Source organism: Bubalus bubalis, chromosome X (assembly GCF_019923935.1).
Source record: "Bubalus bubalis isolate 160015118507 breed Murrah chromosome X, NDDB_SH_1, whole genome shotgun sequence".
Taxonomy (NCBI): Eukaryota; Metazoa; Chordata; class Mammalia; order Artiodactyla; family Bovidae; genus Bubalus; species Bubalus bubalis.
In genome coordinates, this window is record NC_059181.1 from 107,093,377 (window position 1) to 107,119,606 (window position 26,230).

The 26,230-nt window shown below is 52.2% G+C and overlaps 2 pseudogenes; both read right to left on the reverse strand.

Annotated features, from left to right (window-relative positions):
* Nucleotides 1-16,383: 16,383 nt before the first annotated feature.
* LOC112582313 lies at nt 16,384-18,598 on the reverse strand (annotated as a pseudogene).
* Nucleotides 18,599-22,457: 3,859 nt separating this feature from the next.
* On the reverse strand, nt 22,458-24,533 carry LOC123465372 (annotated as a pseudogene).
* Between the last annotated feature and the right edge of the window lie 1,697 nt (nt 24,534-26,230).

Below are 26,230 nucleotides of genomic sequence, written 5' to 3' on the forward strand. Positions count from 1 at the left end.
AGGGTCTAGATTGCCAGAACCCAGATGGGAAGAGGGCTTCACAAGTGGATGGTGAATGCCATACTTCCCCTGATTGAGGCAGGCAGAAATCACCTCCTGGCCACTTACATCATAACGGGCTTTGTTGCATTATTCACCTATTCTGTCAGCTAAAGGTGCTCAGGAGGCACAAAGTGCTGAAACAACTAAAACCCACAATTAGCACTCCCAAAGATTAAAATAATGTTTGGAGGGATCAGACCAAATATCAATTAGGCCACTGTTATCCTAAGAAATGTTTGGAAGCAGTGTGTTCCCAAAGGTAGGGCAGTGGATGTGGTCCAATCCCGGTGCATATGACTAACAGGATCACGACACACAGATAATGTTTTTGGGTGGGGGGCACCATGCAGTTTGTGGGATCTTAGTTCCCTGACCAGGCCTTGAACCGGTTCCCCTTCTAGTGAAAGCATAGAGTCCTAACCACTGGACAGACAGAAAACTCAGGACAGAGACTTTTGATAAAAGTATTAATATAAGACCGTGTAAAAGCTGGTCTTATATTTATCACCGTACTCTACTATTTCAAAATAACTACAGTCGTAAAACATTCCTCCCCAATAAACTCTTTTGTTAGTCCAAGTTCTACAATTTTCGTGGTTTAAAAAGAAGAGTATCGAATATTTAATTTGGTGTTAACTTTAGTTTTGAAGTGTTTGAAGAGTTTCAAGTAGTCAATCAAATATGGAGATATATAAGGCAGAGTCTCTACAAGCGGAATCCCGTGTGTTTTCAGAAAGCATTTTAGAAACAATTAAAACAGAGTTTCACTATCAGCATCAAAAGAGTTGAGTTCAGATTTTAAATCAATGCTACGGTATTTTTATCTGGACTGCAGCTCCCTAGTCAAACATTTCTGGCACCTTAACAGCTGAGTGACACAGTGGATGATTCAAAGTCAGTCACTGAATGTGATTTAAAATAATTACGAGTGAAGGAGACACTGGGTTTGTTGTTCTTTCAAAGGAAGTGAGAGAACCATCAACCCTGTCTGTGAAAATTAGTCACGTAAGCAGCTACCAGGATGATATGGACAGAGAGCCCTGAAACGTGGGTCTGTGATTCCAGATTTATATATATTATCACCATTTAACACTATCACACCTAAAGCCCTTTTTTGATGTATCTTATCAGAAATGCATGCCAGAGAGGGAAACGGATTAGAAATCAAAAGGGTGGTGATATAAAATATTATCAGAAGTTGGATTATCTAAGATTGTAAGGGAGAGAATCACTCTCTTCTGCCTAGTATGTCCAAGAATCTGTTTGAAAATATAGTAAAAACCATAAACTAGAGAGTGGATCAGAAGTCAAAGAACTTAAATGGAAGCTAATTGTATCAGTAGTCAAGAGGAGCTCTATGTCCTTGTATTAAGAAAACCCATTTGCATGTCACCAAATGCAAAATCCAAAGCAGTGCCAATGGACTCATGATGAGTGCACAATACTGCTGGCCCAGAGGCTTCTCTTGATTGACAGAGGTCAAGAGCAAGTCTATGTGCCTAGGGTCAGAAGGCATCTGCCCAGGATCATATCCACCTATCAGCAGGAATCAAGTGGGAGTCCCCAAACTTTACATGCTCCTGGCCAAATCCCTCACTTCAGTGCCTTTGCTACAGGCTTGTCACTCATTACTGCCTTGAGATGATCATGATTAAGTTTCCCCTCACCATCTCTTCAATTAACTGCCGTGGGCAACTGGAAATCTGAATGCAAAAGATTGAAATAGGACCCTTACCTTAAAACACATCAAAAACTAATCTCAGAGTTGATTAAAGATTTAAATGCAAAATCTGAAACTATAAATCAACTAGAAGAAAACATCCTGGAGAAGTTGTAAACATTCATCTTAGAAGTGATTTTATTTCCAATATTCTGGGAGGTGGGTCATAGAGGATCCTGCTGTGATGTAGGTTCGATGCGTGATACTGGATGCTTGGGGCTGGTGCACTGGGACGACCCAGAGGGATGGAATGGGGAGGGAGGAGGGAGGGGGGTTCGGGATGGGGAATACATGTATACCTGTGGCGGATTCATTTTGATATTTGGCAAAACTAATACAGTTATGTAAAGTTTAAAAATAAAATAAAATTCAAATACAAAAAAAAAAAAGTGATTTTATGTATGTGACACCGAAAGCATAGGCAACAAAAGCAAAAATAGAAAAGCAGGACGACTTCAAACGATTAAACTGCCTCCCCCAAAGAACATCAAAAACACATCTACATAGAAGCCAAGCTGATGGTTACCAAATGGAAAGTTGGGGCGGGGGAAGGAATTGGGAGTTGGAGAATAACATATGTATAGACACCACTATATATAACATAGATAACCAACAAAGACCTACTACAAAACCACAGGCAACTCTGCTAGAAATTCTGTAACACATAAATGAAGAAAGGATTTGTAAAGAAATAGATATATGTATGTGTGCCTGTGCAAGCTCAGTTGATTCAGATGTGCCCTACTCTTTGTGACCCTATGGATTGTAGCCTGCTAGGCTCCTCTGTCCATGAGATTCTCCAGGCAAGAATACTGGAGAGGCTCGTCATGTCCCTCTGAGCATATCTACACAACCCAGGGGTTGAACCCAAATCTCCTTCATTTTAGGGTGATTCTTTAACAACTGAGCCAAGTGGGAAGCCCAAACACATGTATATGTAAAGGTGAATCATTTTGATGTATACCTGAAACACAATATGGTAAATCAAATATACTCGAATGAAAAAAAATAAAAAGAATCCATCAACATGTAGAACAATTAGCTCAAAAAACTAATTGGAAAATGCATAAACATTCCCAAATGTACTCTCAAAGAAAGATCCACAGGGAACAAGGTATGAAGGGAAAAAGATGACCCGAGTCCTGACGTGTGCCCATGGGAGAGGACTCAGAATATAAGGGAGATTACACGGTTAAAGATATGCCCTGGGTGTGAGTGGTTCGAGCCATATATGGGACACACAAGTCCTGGGTCTGACACAGGGAAGAGAAACAGCCTTAGATGGTTGCAGGGCTATGTGGACTAACAGGAGTTCTGTGGGAAGAAGGACTCCCCCCTCCAGGAGCATGTGCTCAGGGGCTTGCTCCCAAGCCACATTGAAGAGGACAGATTGAGAACACATTTGTGGATGCCTGTTTTCCCATCAACTGCCCACCCTTACACATGCCCTGCTTAGTCCGTGTGGCCTATCTGCACTGGAACAGGCGCTGCCATGACCAGGCAGACAGCTGGAATGTGGGAAACAGAGGTGCATCTGGCCCAGAGTAGCATGAGGGTTCAAGAGCCAGGGTCATGCTCACGGAGGGCACTTACTTAGGCAGCGTATCAGGAGAAGTCCTGGTCTCTGATGGAGGCCAGAGTGCCACAGCAGATGACCCAGTATGTGTCCAGAGCATATGAGGGCCTCACCTGCCCAATAGCACCCCTCTTCAACAGGGCAGGGAGAGCAGAAGCTGGGTGAAGTGCTCAGCCTTGAGGGACCAAGAGGTCTCAGACCAGAAGGTATGTTTAAGCAGGGCAGGAGACGGTACTGATGGTGATGGCACGTTGGAGGTAGCCTGGATCTCTGTAAGCAGCCAGCCTGGAGATTTGCTCCTTTTGTTATTTTTCTAACCAGAACACGCTCCTCTTGGTCCTCTGTGGCAAGGGTTGCAGTGTTGGGAGAGGGGAGCATACATACTTGAGGGAACTCAGCCAGATCTGGCCTGATATTCAGGGCTTCTGATCCAGAAACTTGGCACCCCACCCTGCCCCCAATAGGACAGTGAAAGACACTGAGGAAAAGGAAGTCTCTGCCTCACATCTGGCTTCAGATGTGGTACCACTGAACTCCCAGGCATAGGTGCTGGCACACCCTAAGGAAAGATGTGACTTGTAGTCCATCAAATCCAGTCCCACCCAACCCCCACCCCTAGCTGACTATGGTACAGACTGTAGAGTGATGCTCCCTGACAAGATCACCCCTTCAAGACCATAATAGATAATTAATGCACCTAAATTCAGAGTGGCAGAGAAAATGAGAAGACAGAAGGACTGGTCTCCACTGAAAGACTGAGAGGAAGTCAGTTCAGTTTGTCAGTCGTGTCTGATTCCTTGCGACACCAGAGCATAGAATAAGTAAAGAGCCTCTTGATGAAAGTGAAAGAGGAGAGTGAAAAATTTGGCTTAAAGCTCAACATGCAGAAAACAAAGATCATGGCATCTGGTCCCATCACTTCATGGCAAATAGACGGAGAAACAGTGCCAGTGGCAGGATTTACTTTTGGGAGCTCCAAAATCACTGCAGATGGTGACTGCAGCCATGAAACAAAAAGACGCTTACTCATTGGAAGGAAAGTTATGACCAACCTGGACAGCATATTTAAAAGCAGAGACATTACTTTTCCAACAGTGATCTGTCTAGTTAAGGGTATGATTTTTCTAGTAGTCATGTATGGATGTGAGAGTTGGACTGTAAAGAAAGCTGAGTGCCGAAGAATTGATGCTTTTGAACTGTGGTGTTGGAGAAGACTCTTGAGAGTCCCTTGAAGTGCAAGGAGATTCAACCAGTCCATCCTAAAGGAAATCAGTCCTGAATATTCATTGGAAGGACTGATGTTGAAGCTGAAACTACAAAACTTTGGCCACCCGATGAGAAGAGCTGACTCATTTGGAAAGACCCTGATGCTAGGAAAGATTGAAGGTGGAAGGAGAAGGGGACAACAGAGGATGAGATGGTTGGATGGCATCACGGACTCAATGGACGAGTTTGAATAAACTCTGGCCGTTGGTGATGGACAGAAACCTGCTGCTGTTAACCCTCTTCAGCTAAAATAACTTTTCCACAAAAAGTTTCTGAAATCTGGTGCCTGTTGAGGGGCCCCCATGAGAAGATGTGTGGTTCCCTGTGTCCCCTAGTGTCATGGATGCTGTAGTCCCCCAACAAGCATCTGTGCCATCAGGCTGTTTTGGGACTGCAGCCTTCTCTAAAGGGTCATGGAGGCCCCCTCCAGTGGGAACAAGAGGATCCAGTCACCCCAGACAGAGGGTCCCATAGAATACAACTTCATGCCTACTGGGACTCCTGAGGACCCTGGGCCAGCCTGTCAAATTAACCCCCTCACCTGGCGTCCTCAGTGATGTTCAAGCTGGTTTCAGAAAAGAGAGAGAAACCAGAGACCAATTTGCCAACATCCGCTGGATCATCAAAAAAGCAAGAGAGTTCCAGAAAAAACATCTACTTCTGCTTTATTGACTATGCCAGAGCCTTTGACTGTGTGGATCACAATAAACTGTGGAAAATTCTGAAAGAGATGGGAATACCAGACTACCTGACCTGCCTCTTGAGAAACCTGTATGCAGGTCAGGAAGCAACAGTTAGAACTGGACATGGAACAACAGACTGGTTCCAAATAGGAAAAGCATATGTCAAGGCTGCATATTGTCACCCTGCTTATTTAACTTATATACAGAGTCCATTATGAGAAACGCTGGGCTGGAAGAAGCACAAGCTGGAATCAATATTGCTGGGAGAAATATCAATAACCTCAGATATGCAGATGACACCACCCTTATTGCAGAAAGTGAAGAAGAACTAAAGAGCCTCTTGATGAAAGTGAAAGAGGAGAGTGGAAAAGCTCAACATTCAGAAAACTAAGATCATGGCATCCAGTCCTATCACTTCATGGCAAATAGATGGGTAAACAGTGGAAACAGTGGCTGAATTTATTTTTGGGGACTCCAAAATCACTGCAGATGGTGACTGCAGCCATGAAATTAAAAAAACACTCGCAGGAAGAAAAGTTATGACAAACCTAGACAGCATATTAAAAAGCACTCAGCCCTGGGCTCAAGGCCACAGCCCAGATGCTAGAACTTGTGCTGGGCTGGCAGGGGGAGAGGAATTCCCTGGCAAGTGAGAAGATCCAGGTGTGTGGAATGTGGTGGGGGCAGAATAGAGGGGAGTGACTTTTTGGCTTTGCTGTCTCTAGGGTGATGACCAACCTAGGATGAAGAACAGTGAGGACCAGTGTTGGGGTGGGCAGAGTCTTCCCAAGAGCTGACAAAGCTTTAGGCAGTGGACAAACATCAGCCCAGGATTCAACAGGTGGGGCTGAACCTCAAAGACACTGAAAGTTCCACCAAGGCAGGATTGACCCACTGGCATTGGATGTCCTCTCGGGAAAACATGCATCACTGACATGAAGGCCAGAGAGACTGGGAGGCAGGCCCCAGAAGACTGGGACATCCAAGACGTCTCTGAACTTCGGAGCCTGCAACAGCAGCCCACCTCTCCCACCCCATAAAGAGCTGGTGCCCCCACCCTCAAGGGAGCAAACTGGACCAGAGGCCTCCCTCACAGGTGCCCTCCATCCCAGGAAGCAGGGGAGCTGGCTGCCCTGATCTGTGGCAGGACACAAGGCACTACCATGATGAGAACCAAGGAAGCATGGGAAGAGCTGGTCACCTACTGTCCGGACGCCAAGCAGAGTGAAGTCACTGTACAACACAGGCCAGGTTTACCAGGCCTGGTGATGGAGGAGATGGATGACACCCCTACATCCATCCCTGCTGCCCAGGGTCTGCAGCAGAGGTCGTGGGGTTGCACTGAGCTGCCAGGAGCCAGGGACCATGATGAGGGCTACCACCTCCCAGGAGGCGGGAGCCACAGAGGAGGGAAGGTGGTCCATACAACACAGCCTCCCAGAGCTTTGATAGGTGGGCAACCAACCAAGGTACAGTCCAAAATGACACTGAGGCCGAAGGCAGCCACCCCAGTAAACAGGTCAAGATCCCTCGCCCAGGTTGGTCCCCCGAGCCAGTTCTCAGGTCTGCAACTGAGGAACAGGGATGGGGAAGGTCCCTGGGAGAAGGACGCTGCAGCACCACAGCAAACAGACATGGGAACAACCCTAGCCCCTCCCAAAGGGACCACGGGCACTGAGATGGTGAACCCACACAGGCAGGTGGGACCACCAGAAGAGTGGAGGTTGCCAGACACAGGGTCAACTTGACACCAACTTGAGAGACACAGTTAACTCTGACTCTGTGGCCCCTTCGGGACGACCCCCTGGGCTGGGATTTCTGGGCACAGGGGCTCAGTGGTCAAGGGACACAGGGCCAGTCCCCAGGATTCATCAGTCGGTCTTGAGCTGCGAGGACCTGGAGGCCTGGAATGCAATATCCCCCAAAGCCAGGTCCAGGGCTTAGTGAGACGTCTGTTGAGGACTCCTTCAGAACCTGGGGGAACGTGTGATGTAAGGAAAAGATGGTAAGGCTGAACGGAAACCCTGCATGAACTCCAGTGAGTAAAAGACAAAGGCACAGAAAAAGAGAGGGGATACACGCCCCGCTCATGGACTGAAGAACCTGCTCACCTCTGGGGGCAACTCATAGGCATCCTCTGCTCCTGACCCCTCACACCCACTCTGTGCTTGGCCAAGTCACCATGGTGGGCACACTAGTACTCAAAGGATAGCTGGACAGGAGTGCCACCCAGAGCGCGAGTATTCCCTCACTGAAGTCCTCTCACCGTGGGTATGGGATGACAATGCACACTCCAGTCCGCCCTCCCTGTTCCTTGTCCTTGCAAACTAAACAGCTGGATCCATTCTGTGAGCTGCAGCCTGGTGTCTGGAAGTCCGCTCCAGTGCTGGTGGGTGTGGCACCTGGGACGTGGCCATCCTGCCCAGATGGAGGACAGTGAAGAGCACATACACCCCAGAGCTTGGGAGTGATGGACACATGCAAACCAGCATCTCCCACTTCCGTGTCAAACGTGATGTAAAGGCCTGTGATGCGAATGAGAGCAGGGCAGAAACAGAGGCTCACAGAAGCTTCCCCGGTCCCCCTGGGTGGTGCCCCATCACCTAGGCAATCAGTACCCTGAGCAGCAGCAGCAGAGTGGCCATCCGTGTCCACAGGTCATATGTGTGCCATGTCCTCTCAAAGAACTGCAGCAGAACTGAGATGAAACCAGAAACTCGTCCCGTTCTCAGGCTGACCCCTCCATCTGGGCTGTATGCAAAGAGGTGTGGTCAATGGGAGCTGCCCTGGGGACAGAGGGGAAGTAGGTCTGGTTGACCTCCTGGAGCTACACAGCTGCCCCTGGGTTTGTCCCGCGTGTGGGAGTCCAAGGCCCAGAACCAAAGCTAGGCAGGGACCGAGGAACTGACATGGAGGTGAAGGAGCCCTCTCTCATGGGCAGAGTGCTGGACACCAGGGCAGCATCTCCTTGAGGACTGCTTGCCCCAGGTGCCAAGCCTGGGGGTGGATGGCAACCCCCAGTGGAAGGACCTGACAGACACATGCTGACCTGTGGGGCACTTACAGCTCCCAGACACCAGGCGAATACTGAGTCCATTGCTAGCCTGAAAACAGAAGAGAACGAATCTGCAATACAAACACCAGGGCGGGATGAGTGCCCAGACCCCAAAAGAAGTGCCCACAACTCAGCACAGAAAGGACACACAGCTCAGTGGAGATATGGGCAACAGGCATTTCAGAGAGGAAACCACATTGGCCAAGGAGGACATGAGGGAAACCAAGAATCTGTGTCAAGCCCTTCCAGGTCAGCGCTGTCTGCAAATGCACAACAGGAGCAAAGTAGAACCCTCACCAAGCCTCAGAGACCCAGGCGGGGTGGGAGGCAGCACCCCCTGTGGATCGGTCTACACATCTGGGCACATGAGGAGAACTGGTGCCAGCAGCAGGGATGGGACAGGTGTGGAGAAATGCCACTGAGCAGGGCCTCACAGCTGCCCCCATCAGCAGCCACACATCATAGGTGTCCAGTTCACTGGGCAAGGTCTAGTTCATAACCAGGATGCAGAAAGAACAGCAGCAGCCTACCTACCATTCACAGGATCCTCCCTCATGATCTGAGACCACTACCAGGAGGTTCTGGGGTGTATGGAGGTAGCTGATAACCACTCTTGGGGCAAGGACTGGGGCACCAGCATGAGGGAGTTGGGTGTGGTATTCAGTCGGGTCCCTGCAGCACTGAGGCCTCAAATCCAGGAGGCAGCCTCTGCCCCTCAATTCATAGCCGGGAGAGTTCTGCAAGGAGAGAGCATGCTAGAAGGGAAAGTACTGCTCGAAATAACATTCCCATGGCAGCAGTCGCATGGGTGCCTGGCTAATGGGAACCAGTGAGACATCGACCCTGCCTTCCTGGGACTTGGTGACCCTTGGCAGTCCAGACTTGTGCACAGCAGCCACAGTCTGGATGGAAGAACAGGGCAAAGGCTTCAACAGGAAGATGCACGGTACCCCAGAACTACCAGATGAAAGCACGTGACACTCGGGCAGATGGAAAAGGGATGTTACAGCTGTGCTTGGAAGGAGAACAGTAGGTTGTCAGGACAAGAGGAGCCAGTGGTCCAGGGGCAGGAACTGCACGATCTGAAGTGTGGGGTCCCAGATGTACTCTGCACAGAGCCAAGGGCCAGCGCAGCCATCCAGAGTGCTGGGAAATGAGGAAGGAGACCTGGGACCACAGGAAGCCTCCCAGGGCACCATGGATGGGTTGGGGCTTGGGCTCAGCTGTACTTCCCATCCAGGGTTGAGGACAGATGTGTGTGCGGTGTGATACACATCGACAGAATCGATAGTGGAAGAGGAGAGACAAGAGGGGTCCAAGCTGGTGGGGGCAGCCTAGGCTGACAGCACTGGCCCCAGGCCATGAGGCCTGAGCTCAACTAGTAGCAGTGGGGACAGGAAGAGGAGCATTTACTGTGATCAGGCACTTGGGAGGCAGGGACATAGCAGCCAGGGAGGCGGTCAGGAGCAGAATCAGGTGGTTGCCCTGGGTGGGCTGAGCCCCCAGAAAAGAGGAAGAGTTCAGGAAGCAGTTCTGAAGGCACAGCTGCCTTTCTCTGAGACATCTCAGGTCCCAGGGGCAGCAGGTAACACAGGGAGGATTTTCTTCAGCATCTGCAAAAAAACAGATAGACTGTTGCTCAGCACTGGGCCAACAGTCCCAGGGTGGCTTGGAGGGGAGACAGCCTGGGTTTTCAGCCCAGAGATGGGGAACTCTACCTTGAGGTCATGCCTCTGTCTGCTTCCCTGGCCCCTGGGGTCCACTCTGAAGCTCAGATGCAGTCACTGAGGACACTGGGTCACGGTCACCTTGACTCTCGCTGATTCTCACGAACTGGACACCTATGGCAAGGACTCAAAAGGGCACAGTCTGGCCTCTGCCATGAAGCTGGACAGGCCCACTCTCCGTGGGTTTCCTGGGCCCACAGCTCCATCCTTGTCAGCCACGCCCTGCCTCTGGTGGCTCCACCCCACCCAGAGCCATGCCCAAACCCCACCCCAGCCCCAGCCAAGCCCCTTTCTGTCCCAGTCCCGCCCTGCCCCAGCCCTGAGTTGAGTCCTTCTCCAGAATCTCCACCTCAGCTCCGTCTTTCCCACACTCTTCCTCCCACACTGCTCCTCCCACCTCCTCCCCCTCTCTTCCACCAGGCCGCTCACTTCCTGGTCCTCCTCTGGGTCCTGCTTCAGGCTGCTGGTCTCGAGGCTCCTCCCGGCCTGACCTTCCAGGTGCCTCAGAGCGTGACGGATCTTAGTTTGTCTCCTAGCGGACAGGGCCGGTGAGGGAATGCACCTTTGTTCGTACTTGTGTATCTATGTAACTGCGTGCCTACGTGAGTAAGGGCAGCCATACACACCGGAAATGACAGGTGTCAGTGTTTGTGGGCACGATACGACTGAAGCCAGCCAGTGCTGTCAGCTGTCTCGGTCCTAGTGGCAGACCACTGTCCTGCCTGGTGGCCGCAGCCCAACCATTCCAAAGTGCCCACGACTCGCTCTGCCTGCAGGAAGGCGGGACCTGCCTTGTGCGTAGATGGTACCTCCAGGCAGGGGTTTCCAGGCTCTGGGACCAGGAGCGCCTGCCAGGAGGCCAAGTTGGAACTTCTGGCCCCCTCCACAGCCACAGTACCCCCCCCCCACTGCTTTCTTTCCACGTGTGCATCCCAGCAATGCCCCGGGACACATGGGAAGATGCCCCAGACCTGCCATCCAACCTCTTACCCCGCCCCTGGACTATGACCTAACGCTAGCCCCACCCTCCCGCTGGAAGTCGCCCCCCCCCCCCCCGACCCTGCAGGGCTCAGCTGCTTGTCCACAGTTCCCCTCCTGGTGGGGCCCAACCAGGAGTCCATGGAGGGCGGCCCACTGACTGTTGCGGCTCCCGGATCCTTCCAGAGTGGCAGTGTGAGGGGAGGAGTCATTTTCTCTTGTTCTTTGCGGGGTCTCCTGGGCTGTAAATCACAATCACTCCTGGGGTATGGGTTTATGTGCTACAGACTGAGACATGGTGGGGTCCCTGTCCCAGCCCGGTGAGGACAGGCCAGCTGCTGTGATGAGCAGAACCCACCCTGAGGGAACCTGCACGTGTGTTTCTCATGAGTTGGGCCCTCCTGGGACCCCATTGTCTGAGGCCCCCGGTGAGGAGAAGACGGTGGTGGCTTGTTGTCCAAGATTGCTGTATTGTCACTGGTGACTTTCTCCCTGTTCCTCTGGTCCTCGTGCAGGGGAAGATGCCCAGTCAAGCAAGCAGAAGAGTGTTTTCTCCTCTGGCCACCAAGCAGGCACCTTCTGCTTCCAGCCGTAGGAGTGCTTGCAGCCACTTCTTGCTCAGGGATTCCACCCACACAGGTGAGATTCAGAGGCTCTCAGGAGGACGGGGTTGGGTTGGCTGAGATACTGAATGGCACAAACCGGGCAAGCATGGAATCCAGTCACATACCCTAGTAGAAGACATAGCAATGGCAAAGTCCCAAGGGCCAGCCTTGTAACCAAGCCAGACCCAATGAACAGTGTAACCCTTTGTCACCCAGCACATGGGCAAACGTTCAACCGAATGATGATGCTCGGGACCAGGCAGTGCATGAGGACATGACCCCCTTGCCTGTGGTTGGTGGAGTGGAAACAGGGGAAGCCTTTGTGGAAGGCCGTTTGCTGGCATGTGTCAGCACGTCGGGCATGTGTCATGTGCACTGGGCCGCCTCCTGCATGGTTCTTCAGTGAGTGTGTGGTCACATGGAGTGGCTATATTGGCAGAATGAGTTTTCCCTTCCCTTCCATCAGGAGGGAAGCATCAGTAAATTGTGGGACCCCCGACAATGGGAGGTGTAAACAGACACCGTGTAAGGGTGAAAACAGACACATGAATTTTGCAGACGTGGAGGAGTGTGCTCGAGGTGCCGGGAGTGGAGAAGCCATCCCCCACTCCCCCCCTTACCCCTGTGGAGAGATGTCCCGACAGAGCTGACCCTCTGGCTTCATTTGCCAGCAGTCACATCAGGATTGCACCGGGTGGCTCATACTAGGAACCGTGTTGGTTCAGGAGGCTCGGCAGCCGAGGTCGAGATGTCAGCTGACGTTGGCTCTCATGAGGGCTGTGGAGTCTGTCCTATGTCTCCCCCCTCACTTCCAGGGCATTGCTGGCCTTGGTGGGTGTGTCTGGGCTTGGAGAGCTCCGCCTTCCTCTTCACCCCAGTTTCCCCGTGTTCCTGTCTGTCTCTAAATATGTCCTTTGTATGGGGACAGCCATCCTGTTAGAGGAGGGTCCATCCTAATGAGCTCACTTGACCCCCATCAGCTCTGTGAAGACCTTTCCTTTGTCTGTAAGGTCACACTGAGGTGCGATGTGAGTCCTCACACCCTGCAAAGGGTCTGAGGTAGGAACACACTGGAATGTTCCAAGGATGGAAGGATGGCCTTCATGGCTACCGGAGGTGAATCAAAGGGCGAGGAGAGCAGGCCAGTAGGGTAGGAGCCAGATCATGTGGGACCTTGTGGGCCTGTGAGAACTGTGGCTCTGCTGTGCCAAATGAAGGAAAGGCCCAAAAGGCCCTGGGTTGGGTGCCCCTGGGACCTTGTTCCTGTCCTCATAGCCATGTGGAAATGGAGGCCCCTTGCGAGGTGCTGAGACCCTGCTGAGGTTCAGGCTCATGGCTCTGCTCCTCTGCCTCCAGCTCCCTCCAGTGAACGGGGACCCCCCTCCAGGTACAGGGAAAGAAGTGCGAATGGAGATGTGTGTGTTCAGGTCCCCTGCAGTCTATGCCTCAGTGCCACCTCAGCCATTGAATGAGGTGATGGTAACCTAGTGTATTATTTGAGGTCTGAATTCTGTGATACCTGAATGGTGCCGTCCCAGGCCCTGGTAATGACATGGAGTGCACCCATCCCATTAGTTCCTGTTCTCCTTGGTTCTTTCTCGAGGCTCTGGGCAGGGGCCGGGGCATCTGCTGACAGTGGAGGCAGTGGTATGGGAAGGGCTAGGAGGAAGGTGGCTCCTAAAGGCATGGGGAAGACACCTGGCAGGGCCATCTGAGGTCCAGGGTGCCCCAGGGCCGAGTCCAGATTGGTTAGCATGGATATGCCCTTAGCATCCCTGGGCTAAGATGGGGGATCTGCAGAGCATGGGCAGTGACGGGGTTGTGGAGCTGAAGGGTGGGGTGGTGGCAGGGAGTGGGGGAAGCCAAGCCCAGGACAATGCCTGTCTGTGCCTGGAGAGGACCAGAGCCCTCTGGGCTGTGAAACCAGGGGGCTGGCCCTCCCTCTTCAGTGCTCGCAGGGTGTCAGGGCTCTCTGTCTTGGAACTCACCTTGTGCCTCTCTCCCACTGTCCCACCCTCCTTGCTGACCTCCCCACAGACTGCATGTAATGGATGGGTCCTCTGGGTCACCACCCCCCTATCAGTGGACTGTGTGGAGATGAATGGAATGAGCCAGCTCTCTCTGACCCCTGCGTTCTGTGTCAGCAGATTTGGAGGATGCTCGGGCTCGTGGGGCTGAGGTCCAGCCCAGGGCTCTGAGCTTGCAGGCCTCTGAATCACACTCCTGACTTTTGTGGTTTTGTGTTTCCGCAGCCACATGAGGCCCTGGCAGCCCTAGGAGCCCTGGGAGATGAAGTTCGGCCATCTGTTCTTCCGACAGCCTTATTCAGGTTTCGTTTTAAACAGTGTCAAGAACCTGGAGATGCCATGGTGGCCCGTGCTACATGGTCACCGGCACTGTACCCTGGCCATCCACATGGTGTACCACGACTGGAAAGACTCGGCCTAGTGGGAGCTGCTGGAGCGGAGGCTCAGAATGAGCCCCACCCAGATCCAGGCCTTGCTGGGGAAAAGTTCGGCCATGGAGTGATCGTGGGTAAGTGACACCCTGCCCCCTGCTGCCCATATGGGCCCTGGCACTGCCCTGGATCTCAGCTGGGTTGTACTTGTTTGTTTTCTGTTGAACTAGTTGGTGGGGTTGGGCGTGGGGGCTGAGGTTTCTTCAGAGGGACAGCAAGGGTCCATGGGCTGGGAACTGGTGGCACAAGGTGCCTGATCACCACTCTGGGCCTCAGTCCCCGTTTGTGCTTGAGGCAGAGGCGCATTCAGGACTGCACATGGCACTTGTCTGTGTGTATGTGTGTGTCCCCACATGTGTGTCTGTGTGCCTGGCAGAGACCATGAGAAGCAGTAAAGCACCCAGCCTGGGTTCCATCCCCACATTGCCTGAAGCTGGGCCTGAGCAAGTCCCCTGACTCCCCAGGGGTGAGGCCCCACAGCAACACCTGTCTGCTGGTAAATCCCTTGGGGACCTGATGTCTGCTGGCCCCTGCTGGGGACCACATGCTCTGTCCCTGCGGCCTGCAGTGGGCAGACTGAGAGCTGCCCGTGTCCTGGTGGGTTCCTGGAGCACCAGGCCTCTCCCTTTCATTTCACTCCCTCCCTCGCTTGGCCTCGCCCCGAGTTCCCTTTGCCGAGGTGAGCCCTCAGCCAGAGAACCCAGTTCAACTCAGGTTCCCTCCATGATACAGTCTTAATCTCAGGAAGGTGCAACTTTGAATGACCTTGTTCTCATTCTGTGTCCTGTCTTTGCATGCAGGTCTTGTGGTCATTGGGGGCACTTTGGTGTGCCTAGAAAACCTAGGTCCCAACCAGGTGCAGGAGCTGGAGAATCAAGCCCTGCTACCCAACCTGCGACAGAAGTACATGACTGCGCTGGCCAACCCCCGCTGGCTGCTGCAGCCCGTCCCTGGGAGAGGCAGGAAGGACATCTTCCAGGTGGACATCGCCCAGCACCTGATCCCCTTTGGGCAGGAGGCCTGTCCAGACTGGGCTTTCGAGAGGAAAATGACCAAGAGACCAGCACAGGGTAATACCATGCAGTCAGCACCACACTCTGGACTTGCCCATCTGGTTGTGTCTGAATTGGCCCTGCACTGCAGTGCCCAGTTGGTGCGGGGCTGGGGGCAGGGACTCCCCTTGCGTGATGCTGCTCTGGACTCAGTGAGAGACTCCAGGACTCTGAGCTCTACGAATTGATGCTGTTGCCACTCATTTTGGCCCTGCTGAGCCTGGGTGGTTGAGAGAAATGTGTTGTTAGGAAACTGGTTAGTGTTTTTCCCTCTCTGTTCTGGTGCAAATTCCTAATGTTGGAACAGTGTCCAGGGGGTGATAGGGGAAGGCGAGGGGCGGGGCTGAGCATAAGCAGGCAGAGAGGCCTGCAGGCCCAGAAACAGGCCATGGTTTGTCCTTGCATGTGACACTTGTCCTACTGTAAAGTGTTCCTTGGCTCTCAAATTATGTGTGTTGGACACAGTGCCTGGCCACCTCACATCAAAAGATAGGCTTTTTTTTTTATTATTATTATTAAAATTTACATAATTGTATAATTTTTGCCAAATATCAAAATGAATCCGCCACAGGTATACATGTGTTCCCCATCCTGAACCCTCCTCCCTCACCATACCATCCCTCTGGGTCGTCCCAGTGCACCAGCCCCAAGCATCCAGTAAAGATAGGCTTCTAAATACAGCCGTGAGGGCAGAGTGACAAGGGCTGGTGTTCACCTTGTGGAAACCTTGTACTTGTCTTTGGCTTTGGGGTAATGTGTTTGCAAGGCACTTAGAGGCTGGGGTGACCCTGCTTTCCAGTGAGCCTCTTGAGGAGGCCCCTGGATAGGGAGCTGAGATGCTCAGCTGCTGATCAGAAACTTGTGGCATCACTGGGGGATCCTTGAGGAGCCTCTTCTGCTGCAGGGTGTATGACTCATGGAAGGTGACACACCCAAGGTCAGGAGCCCAGCTGAGCCATCTGCTGAGCAGCAGGCAAGGCCCAGGGACCAGTCCATCCTGGGTTCGCCTCAGCACTCGGCTCATGGGTCAGACCCTTGGATGAGCCTGTGAAATGCTGCTGTTTCAGATGAAAATGGACCATGGGGACAAGACTGAAGATTGCCTGGGGCATGGGCTTCCAGCCTCTTCGAGCTCACCCTGTTCCATGCGTGAATACAATGGTCAGATAGAAAGAACACAGACTCGTAGTTCTCGTTTGATTGTTTATTTACTCCAAAGGAGTTTTGCTTGACTTTATTAGAGCCAGAAATCTATTTTTAATTATAAGAGAGTGCTTTTGAGTGTCCCTAGAGATCTGGCAGCTCAGGGATTGGGCTTGTTCTTGAGCTGCTCACAGAGGGCACACTTATAATCTGAGGACTCTCCCTGCTCATCCTCCGCCTCAGGGGCCTCATCTGGTGCCATGACTAAAAGGCCCGCCATCAGGATGGAGTAACAGGTGTTGTACAAAGTCATCACCGATTTGTAATCTGGGTACACCGGGGGGCTCTCGGGCAGTTTCCCTGGGCTGTCCCTTTCAGCAGTAGCTGAGGGCACAGATATGGCATTGCTGGATGTGCCCTCTCCAGCTGCCCTGCTGGGGCTGCCCTGCTCATTGGGGAGATGGTTTCCCCCAGCCCACTTGGCTACACTGCCCACAGACCAAAGGTCAGAAAACACAAATGAGCACTGGCTGGGGGTTCTGCGAGCAGTTGGCATCCCCTTCTGGACTTTGTTGCCAGCCTTTTGGGTGAACTCGTTGTGGTGGAATTGAGGAGAGTGTCTGGTTGCCACCACTCGCTTCTTTCTCTTTGGAGTTGTTGTTGTGCCAGTGGCAGGCTGAGAAGTTGTTCTGGGGTTGCCTCTCCTCTGGATGTTCTGCAGAAGCAGAGGCTTGTCTCTCTGAAAATTGGAGTTTCGATAGATCTGAAAGGAAATGAATCACTTTAGGCATGAGAGGGGAGAAGAGCCCTTCCTCACCACCCTCCTCCCCACAACAGTCCGGGCCATGCCTAAGTATGAAGACAAGATCTCTTCATTCCTGGCAGCTTATGAGGCCCTAGCATGTGGCTCCCTAGAGCTCGCCCAGGGCCGTCTTCACTTGAGGTGTTACTGGCCCTCCCTGACATCAAGTGGCCCCTCAGTGTCTGGAGTCACCCCCATGGATCCTGTCTAAGAGGGGTGGTGGAACACAACAGATCCTGCTTTCTCTTCTTTCCTTAACCACCCTCTCATGAGAACAACATTCTCCTGGGAAACGAAACCCGTCCAGCATTCAGCTCATCTAGTCTAGTCTCCACAAAAGGGCTTTCTACGTTACCATGAGCTTCTTCCCTGCAGTGTGACTCGAAGGGCGGACTTTCCAGAACCCGTACTGGTTCAGTTCACGGATGAAGCTCTTGATGCTGTGTGTCTCGAAGACCTGGTCCGTGCCTCTGCGCTGGAGTACCTCCATCTGGAAGAGATCTGCCTCGATGACCACTGTATCTCCCTCATCGTTCCAGTGCACAGAGGTGAAGGCTGCATCCTCCACAATCCTCCAGAGCTTCCTGGGGAAGGACAGCCCGAGGATGGCATTGTTCTCTTCCTCTTTGGCCATTTCTGGGTTCAGGTGCTGTGGGTGCGGATTGTCATGGAGGCCTGGATCTGGGCTCTTGGGCTAGTCACCCTTCTTCTCCAAAGCCTCCCCTGAATCCAGGGTTGGATCTGGGGAGGAATCACGGGTGTCCCCTGCTGCAGGCTCCCCGTCAGTTGATAGGATCAGCAGGGCTGCCCGTGACTCATGGGAACTCTGACTAGCCATGGAGCCAGTCTAGCTAAGGAGCATTATCTATCCAAGCAGCGAGTGCTCAGGGAAAACGGGCCTCAGACCATGGTCGGGGTGCCCCATAAATACTCTCTGGAGATTCTAGAATCTGGGTCTTGGGACAGGCAGCCAATTAAGTGGTCAGCTTCCTTAACTGTTTCATGATGTCACAGAGGTTATGTGGAGAGGCAGCCCTAGACCTGTGTCAGGGAGGGGGTCTGGGGATGGAGATGGGATCCCCAGCTTGTCTGTTGTCTGACAGTACAGAAAAAGTATTTTTCAGGTTGCCTACAAGGGCTCCCTTCTGCTGCCAGGCACATTGTTTCAGGGGCCAGGCCCTGGCTGGGTTGACAAATGTGTCCCTAACTTCACTCCCCTCACTAACAACATACAGGCCTGTGGCTGGCTTCTGCTGAAGGGCCAGGCCCTAGCGAGTCCTAGGTCTGCTACCACCAAGAGAGATCCCAGGAGTCAGATGGGCCCCTGGTGACTGTCCCTCCCAGAAGATGGGGTCCGTAGCAGGCTGATTTGCCTTACCTGAGTTGGTGGCTCCCCCATCCTTCCCCCTCTTCTAGCTTTGTTGTCTTCTGGCTGTTGCTGCTGGTTGGTTGGTCCCGCTCAGTTGGCCCCAAAGTCAGAGTCCTGTTGTCCTGCCCCCACCGCCCCCCAGGTCGAGCTCTCCCCATAGTAGGGCTGTGCTCGAGCACAATGGAGCAACCTCATATTCCACTTGAATGTTCCCAAGCACCTGAGACACAGATTCCCCAGGATGTCGTGTGGGAGGGCAAAGCTAGGTGCTCCGCTGAGCTCACAGCCTCCTGAGCTCTGCCCACCCACAGGTATCATCCCACTGCAAATGATAGACTGTTGTCTTCAGTTTCCAATTTTTCCCATAAACACCACTCTGGTGGCCCTAGAGTATTCTCTTTGGGAACACCTGCATGTGCTTTTCCCATCCCCTTCCCAGAGCCTCAGATTCAGCCTCCCTGCAGGCTGTTTCAAAAGCCCTGTTTCCTTTCCTCAGTGGGGTGGTTGGGCTTCTGCTACCCCTGGTCCTGGCAATCCATGTCCAATTTGGGTCACTTTGGGCACCTTCCCTTTGAAGGACTTGATCGGGGGCTCAAGGTACAGCCAGTTCTGTTGAAAACAGCCACTTCACTGGTCCTCTCCAAGGCCAGCTCTGATCTTCCCCACCCCTGCCCCTGTCCCCACCACCACTGTGGACCTGTTCTCTGTTACCCAGATGGCAGGCCCATCGAATGATTTTATGGGTTAGGTGCTTTTCAAGGGCCCTCCTTTACACACTCACTCCAAGGAACATGTCTAAGTTGTTGAGCTGGATGTGACCAAAGGAAGCCCCCGTCAACCTGTATTTGAAAAAGTATGAGAATCCGGGTGTGGGACTGGATGAAACCTGAGTGAGTCACCGGTCTTTACCACATGTGGGCAGTAGAGCAGTGGGTTTGGAGATGCGTGTTCTCTGGTATTTGTGGGCCACTGTTCTTGAAAATCACTGTGTAGGAAACAGACTGGTACCTTGGAAAGGCCCGTATTTGAGGACCCTAGGGCATTGTCTCCCAGTTCTGCCAGCAGCAGGGTCATTTTCCCTGTGTGAGGACCGCAGCCTGGTATCTGAAAGGGGAGAGCTAAGAGGGTGTGGAAGAAGCTCTCCCAGAGGCCTTTCTGCCTAATGACTGGCGGCATGGATGAGATTCAGGCTTCGACTTGGGCTTCTTCATGGCCTTTCTGCTTAAAAGCAGGTTGACAAAGCTTTGCTTCCAGCCAGTTCATCTGACTGGGACATGACTCTGGAGGCTATAAACGTTGGTGGGGGCCCCTGGTGGCTCCTCTGAAGGCGACAGAAGGTCCTGGTATCTGTGGGCAGCCTGACTAGCTGGTCTTTCTTGCTCCCTCCCACGCTTTGGGCCCCTCCTCACCCCTTGGGTCCTGAGGGAGCTGCCTTTTCTGGTCCCCCTCCTCCAGGAAGCACCCAGGCCCTGGCAGTGTGTTTGTGTGTCGCCAAGGGGGTCTTTGTCAGCCGTGGCTCGGGACACTTGTGTTGTGCACACACAAGCTCTCCTGACGTCCAAGGCCTGCCTTTCTCTGCCTCACTCTCCTGCCCCTGTGCTTAGTGTCCACTCCCTGGTTTCCCCAGCCCAAAGGCCCTCCAACTGCTCCCCTCCCTCACTGCAGCTTGGGAGACCTGGAGCCTCAGGGATCCACCTGTGTTCCCTTCCCTCCCATATCGGAGGAGCCTCCTGTAGGGTCTTATCCCAGTGGGAACTGGGACCATACAGTCAGGCTTTCCCTCCCTCCTGCTCAGTGATGAGCTGGTCAGCCTGGCAGGTTCAGTTGGCAGGAGGCCCCATGGCAGCAGCAGGGACAGGGCGCCACCCTCAGGCTGGAGGCGCTGGGACTGGACAGAGATGCCGGCCCTGAGCAGAGTCAGTTCTCAGCAAGGCACAGAGCAGCCCCACAGGGCTTCTGATTCTCCTTGTCCCCTTCCTTCCACAGGCCTGATTTTTGTCACCTCAGAGGCATCGTGTAGCACTGAGAAGAGGAAGGTATGAGAAGTCGCAAGGTCAGGTGGTGGCCTGGGGTGGGCGGGAAAGGTGGGGGCTCCAGAGGAATAGAGAACAGGGCTTTGAGCCCACCGCGGCCCTCACTAGCACGTGATCCTGGGAAGATGGCCAAGCCCCATGGCCTCAGTTCTTCATGTGGGAGGCGAGCGGGTGTGAGGAGCCCCGTGTATTGGGTTGCAGGATGGACATAAGGGATGAGACAGAGCTTGCAGGGCCTGGCAAGAGTTGACCCTGTGATAACAGAGCAGGAATCTTTCACACTGTTGCCCCCAGAAAATCCTCCACTGTCCACTGGATGGGGTTGGCTACTTTGTGGTCCAGGGAAGGTTAGAGAATATGCACCTCAATAGGATGTGGAATTCCTAATTAGCCAAACAGGATGTTTCATAAATAAAACTAAGAAACTTTTCCACTTAGACTGTAGTGGACCATAGTGTTAGTCGCTCAGTCATATCTGATTCTACAACTCCATTGACTATAGATTGCCAGGATCCTCTGTCCATGGAATTCTCCAGACAAGAATAGTGGAGTGAGTTGCCATGCCCTTCTCCAGGGGGATCTTCCTGACCCAGGGATTGAACCCAGGACTCCCACAATGCAAACAGATTCTTCATTGTATGGGCTATCCAGAAAGGCCCATTTCCAGTTAGAGGACCTGTAAAATTTGGGTGTGGAGGAGTGTTCCAGCAGGATCCAAGCAGCTCCAGGAAACAGAAGCAGGAACCACTCTTTGCATGAGTCCCAGGTGGTTTTGCATCCAAACACTTACCTTCCGTCATTGCAGCACCAATAAATGTTGAGTCTTTGATTACAATGCCCAATTACAATGAAAATAATTGAAAGCTAGTTAACACCTTGAATTCTGGGCCCCCAGGACCAGGAAAGAGAGGGTCAGTCCGTGGATTTCTGGGCATCACTTCAAGGGAGTGAGATGGGAGTTCTTCGGGATTCCTAGCAGATAATGGGTAGAAAACACCTGCGCCATCCTTGTGGTCAGCAGCAAAGTGACAAGAGCTAGGACCCCTTCCATGCTGCCCCAAAAAGAGATCTCTCTGGGCTTTATTCAAGAGCCAAAAGGACACCTTACAGCAATGTCCCATTTCCCCTCCCTCCCATGAGGCACCTCATGTGACTGTGGCTCCTAGACCATCGCTCTAGGTATGGGAGTGTCCTGCTTCTCCCAGTGTCCCCACTGCTAACACAGGGCCTTTCATGGAGCAGAGGCTCCATAAAGGTCTTTTCAATAAATGTGCCAGTGAGGAGGGGGCTGCTTGACTCAGATGAATTGCTACTTCTTTTGATAACCCAGGAAAATCCACATAAACTGAGATCCCTTAGCTGTACCAAATGAACACACCCAAGGTATAAGAAGAAAGAATTCACTACTATCACTTTTTATTTTCTAATTTTTCCACCAACTATATCACTGCTAAATAGATTCATATTTCCAAAATCATTCTAATTCTAATTCCATGTTATCTTGTGCAGGACCACAGAATAAAATGGAAGTGTTCCTACTCTCACAGAACAGGAAAACTCTTCATCTTGAACTGGTTAAGTACAAACACAGTGTGATGATCAACGTCATTGACATTGTTAGATACTGGAATGCATTGTCTTCTATAAAAAAGAATAACATTTGAAAGATTCCTAAAGAAAACAAAGATGAGCCTCCATGTCATTGTAGAGAACAGGAACACAAAGATGCTACACACCGGGTTCCCCCAACGGGCCCGGACCTTCACTGCTGAGAAGGCTGACTGTTTCCTCTTCAATATCAAAGGGAAGAATCAGCCTCCTTTCCTGCCCCCTAGGACAAGCTGTTGGACATGGGCCCAGAAGGAGCCTGGCTGCTGCTCTGGCTCAGAGTCCTCTTTCCTCCTCCCTCGCAGCCTTTGCAGAGGGGTTGGAAAGAGCTGGGACCCCTTCAACCAACTCTGTCCAGATATTCCAGGTCTTTAAACTTGCTGGTCTCCACATAGCCCTGGGGACCCCACAGGAACTCGTAGCAAGCAGGGTCTTCATCAGGCACCTGCTGGTACACCAGGTACCCCTCCTGCACCCACACTTGGGTGAACAGCTCCCTGGGCTCCCCATAGATGAAGTGTTCTTACCGAGACACACCCTCATCCTGCTGAGTGCTCCCCAGATCTCCTCCTCAGGGGCATGGCCGTCCTCCACAGCGATCAGGCACAGGATCACCACCAGGAGGCCGGCCTTGGGCAACCTCTGCCCATCGCTCAGCATCTCACTGAGGGTGAGGCCCAGGGAGGGGACCAGGATATCGGTGTGCTCACTGGGGTCCACCTCCTTCACCTCCAAGCCAAAGACCAGCTGCAAATACTCTGAGGCTTGACCGAAGACCACCAGGAAATGGTCCTGGTAATCTTTGAGCACACTGTTCAGCACTTCTGCCTTTGTGATCGGCTCCTTAGCAAGACACCTGCTGAGCAGGAATTGCACCAGCTCATTCTTCTTCACCCGCAGTGCATCTCAGAGCCAGGATCTGGCATCTTCCTGGTCACGTGAGCTGCTTAGCACTTCATCTTGCCTGCTGAGGCCATGCTCTTCATATTGGGTCCCGGAGTAGCAGCCATGGCATTGGGAGAGGGCCAGACACCCAGAGGGCTCTGGGGGAGACTGGGTGTTGCAGCAGCAGCCACTTCCTCCAGGGTACCCCGGACCAGGAGAAGGAGAAGGTAGCTGCATCTCCTTCCTCTACTTGCTCCTCCTCCCTCCACCTGCTGCTGCTGCTGGTCCTCCTCCTCCTTCTCCACATTCTGCTCCTCTTCATCCTCCTCCTCCACCTCCTTCTCCTCACCCCAAATGAACTGTGCCTCCATCAGGCCCTCTTCCTTTCTTGGATCCTGAAAGACTCTCTCAGGCTGGCAGAGCTCATGCATCCCTTGCATGATGACCAGGGTTGACGTGCAGACAGGAGTGAAGCAGGGGGACAGATGGGGATCCTGGGCCTGCGGGAGAGGGTGGTTGTGAGCGTCCTCAGGTGAGAAACCCACCCTGGGCGGTCTGATTCAGGCCACTTACAAGTCTCCCCTTGAGGGGTGCTCTCAGGCCTCATAGAGGAGCTCCTCCTAAGCGGCCTAACCCCTGGCTACCTGAAGTAGGACGTGAGGTGGCTCACCAGTGTGCAGTCAGCACAGCTTGAGGTTGTGGGGCTGACATGGTGGGGAGGATTAGGGCCTTTTGGTGTCCCCACTGTTCTGGGATGTGGAGTCCCTGGTGCACACTCAGGGTAGCCAACTCACCTTGACTCTTGGCACTGCCTGGACCTCCTCAGCTCTCTGCCCTATGGACTCGGGCCTCAGACATCTGCCTTCGCCTGCTGGTTCCTGGAGCCCCTGTGAGAGAAATGGAGGGACAACTCGGGAGTAGATTGTGGCACAGACTTGGGCCTTCTGTGCTGGTAGGAGGGGTGGACACTGTGAGGCCCCCACATGCCATCACCCACAGGGTGGGTGGTCCTCTTGGGGCTTTCTTGTAGTGCCCCCTTTCCCCTGGCACGGCCTTGCCCCTCCCCTATGGGGACTTGCAGGGTAGTGAACAGCTGTGAGGGAACAAGAGGTCTCAGACCAGAAGGTATGTTTAAGCGGGGCAGGAGACGCTACTGATGGTGATGGCACAGATGGCACGTTGGAGGTAGCCTGGATCTCTGTAAGCAGCCAGCCTAGAGATTTGCTCCTTTTGTTATTTTTCTAACCAGAACATGCTCCTCTTGTCCCTCTGTGGCAAGGGTTGCAGTGCTGGGAGAGGGGAGTGTACATACTTGAGGAGACACAGCCAGATCTGGCCTGACATTCAGGGCTTCTGCTCCAGAAACTTGGGATCCCACCCTGCCTCCAATAGGACAGTGAAAGCCAATGAGGAAAAGGAAGTCTCTGCCTCACATCTGGCTTCAGACCTGGTACCACTGAACTTCCCAGCCATAGGTGCTGGCACACCCTAAGGCAAGATGTGACTTGTGGTCCATCAAATCCAGCCCCATCCCCACCCCCACCCCCCTCTGATGATGGTACAGACTGTACAGTGATGCTCCCCCACAAGATCACCCCTTCAAGACCATAATAGATAATTGATGTACTTAAATGCAGATAGGCAGAGAAAAATGGGAAGACAGAAGGACTGGTCTCCACTGAAAGACTGAGAGGAAGTCAGTTCAGTTTGTCAGTCGTGTCTGATTCTTTGCAACACCATGAATCGCAGCACCCCAGGCCTCCCTGTCCATCACCAACTCGAGGAGTCCACCCAAACCCATGTCCACTGAGTTGGTGATGCCATCTAACCATCTCTTCCTCTGTCGTCCCCTTCTCCTCCTCCGTCAATATTTCCCAGCATCAGGGTCTTTACCAATGAGTCAGCTCTTCGCATCAGGTGGCCAAAATATTGGAGTTTCAGTTTCAACATCAGTCTTTCCAATGAACACTCAGGACTGATATCCTTTACGATGGATTGGTTGGATCGCCTTGCAATCTAAGGAACTCTCAAAGTCTTCTCCAACACCACAGTTCAAAAGGATCAATTTTTGGCACTCAGCTTTTTTATACTCCAACTCTCAATCCATACCTGACCACTGGAAATACTATAGCCTTGACTAGACAGACCTTTGTTGCCAAAGTCATGTCTCTGTTTTTTTTTTGTTTTTTTTTTTTTTTAATATAAATTTATTTAATTTAATGGGAGGTTAATTACTTTACATATGGTATTAGTTTTGCCATACCTCAACATGAACCTGCCACAGTTGTACATGTGTTCCCCATCCTGTACCCACCTCCCACCTCCCTCCCCGTACCATCCCTCTGGGTCATCCCAGTGCACCAGCACCAAGCATCCTGTATCATGCATCGAACCTGGACTGGCGATTTGTTTCATATATGATATTGTACATGTTTCAACGCCATTCTCCCAAATCACCCCACCTTCTCCCACAGACTCTCTGCTTTTTAATATGCTGTTTGTCTGCTCATAACTCAACTTCCACGGACTAAGCTTCCTTTACTTTCATGGCTGCAGTCACCATCTGCAGAGATTTTGGAGCCCAGAAAAATAAACTCAGCCACTGTTTCCCCATCTTCTTCCCATGAAATGATGGGACCAGATGCCATGATCTTCGCTTTTTGAATGTTGAGCTTTAAGCCAACTTTTCACTCTCTTCTTTCACTTTCATCAAGAGGCTCTTTAGTTCTTCACTTTCTGCCATAACGGTGGTGTCTTCTGCATATCTGAGCTTATTGATACTTCTCCCGGCAATGTTGATTCCAGCTTGTGCTTCCTCCAGCCTAGCGTTTCTCATGATGCACTCTGCATATAAATTAAATAAGCAAAGTGACAATATACAGCCTTGATGTACTCTTTTTCCTACTTGGAACCAGTCTGTTGTTCCTTGTCCAGTTCTAGCTGTTGCTTCCTGACGCGCATAGAGGTTTCTCAAGAGGCTGGACAGATGGTCTGGTATTCCCATCTCTTTCAGAATTTTCCACCGTTTACTGTGATCCACACAGTCAAAGGCTTTGGCATAGTCAATAAAGCAGAAATAGATATTTTTTATGGAACTCTCTTGCTTTTTCCATGATCCAGCGGATGTTGGCAATTTGATCTCTGATTCCTCTGCCTTTTCTATAACCAGCTTGAACATCTGGAAGTTCATGATTCACATATTGCTGAAGCCTGCTTTGGAGAATTTTA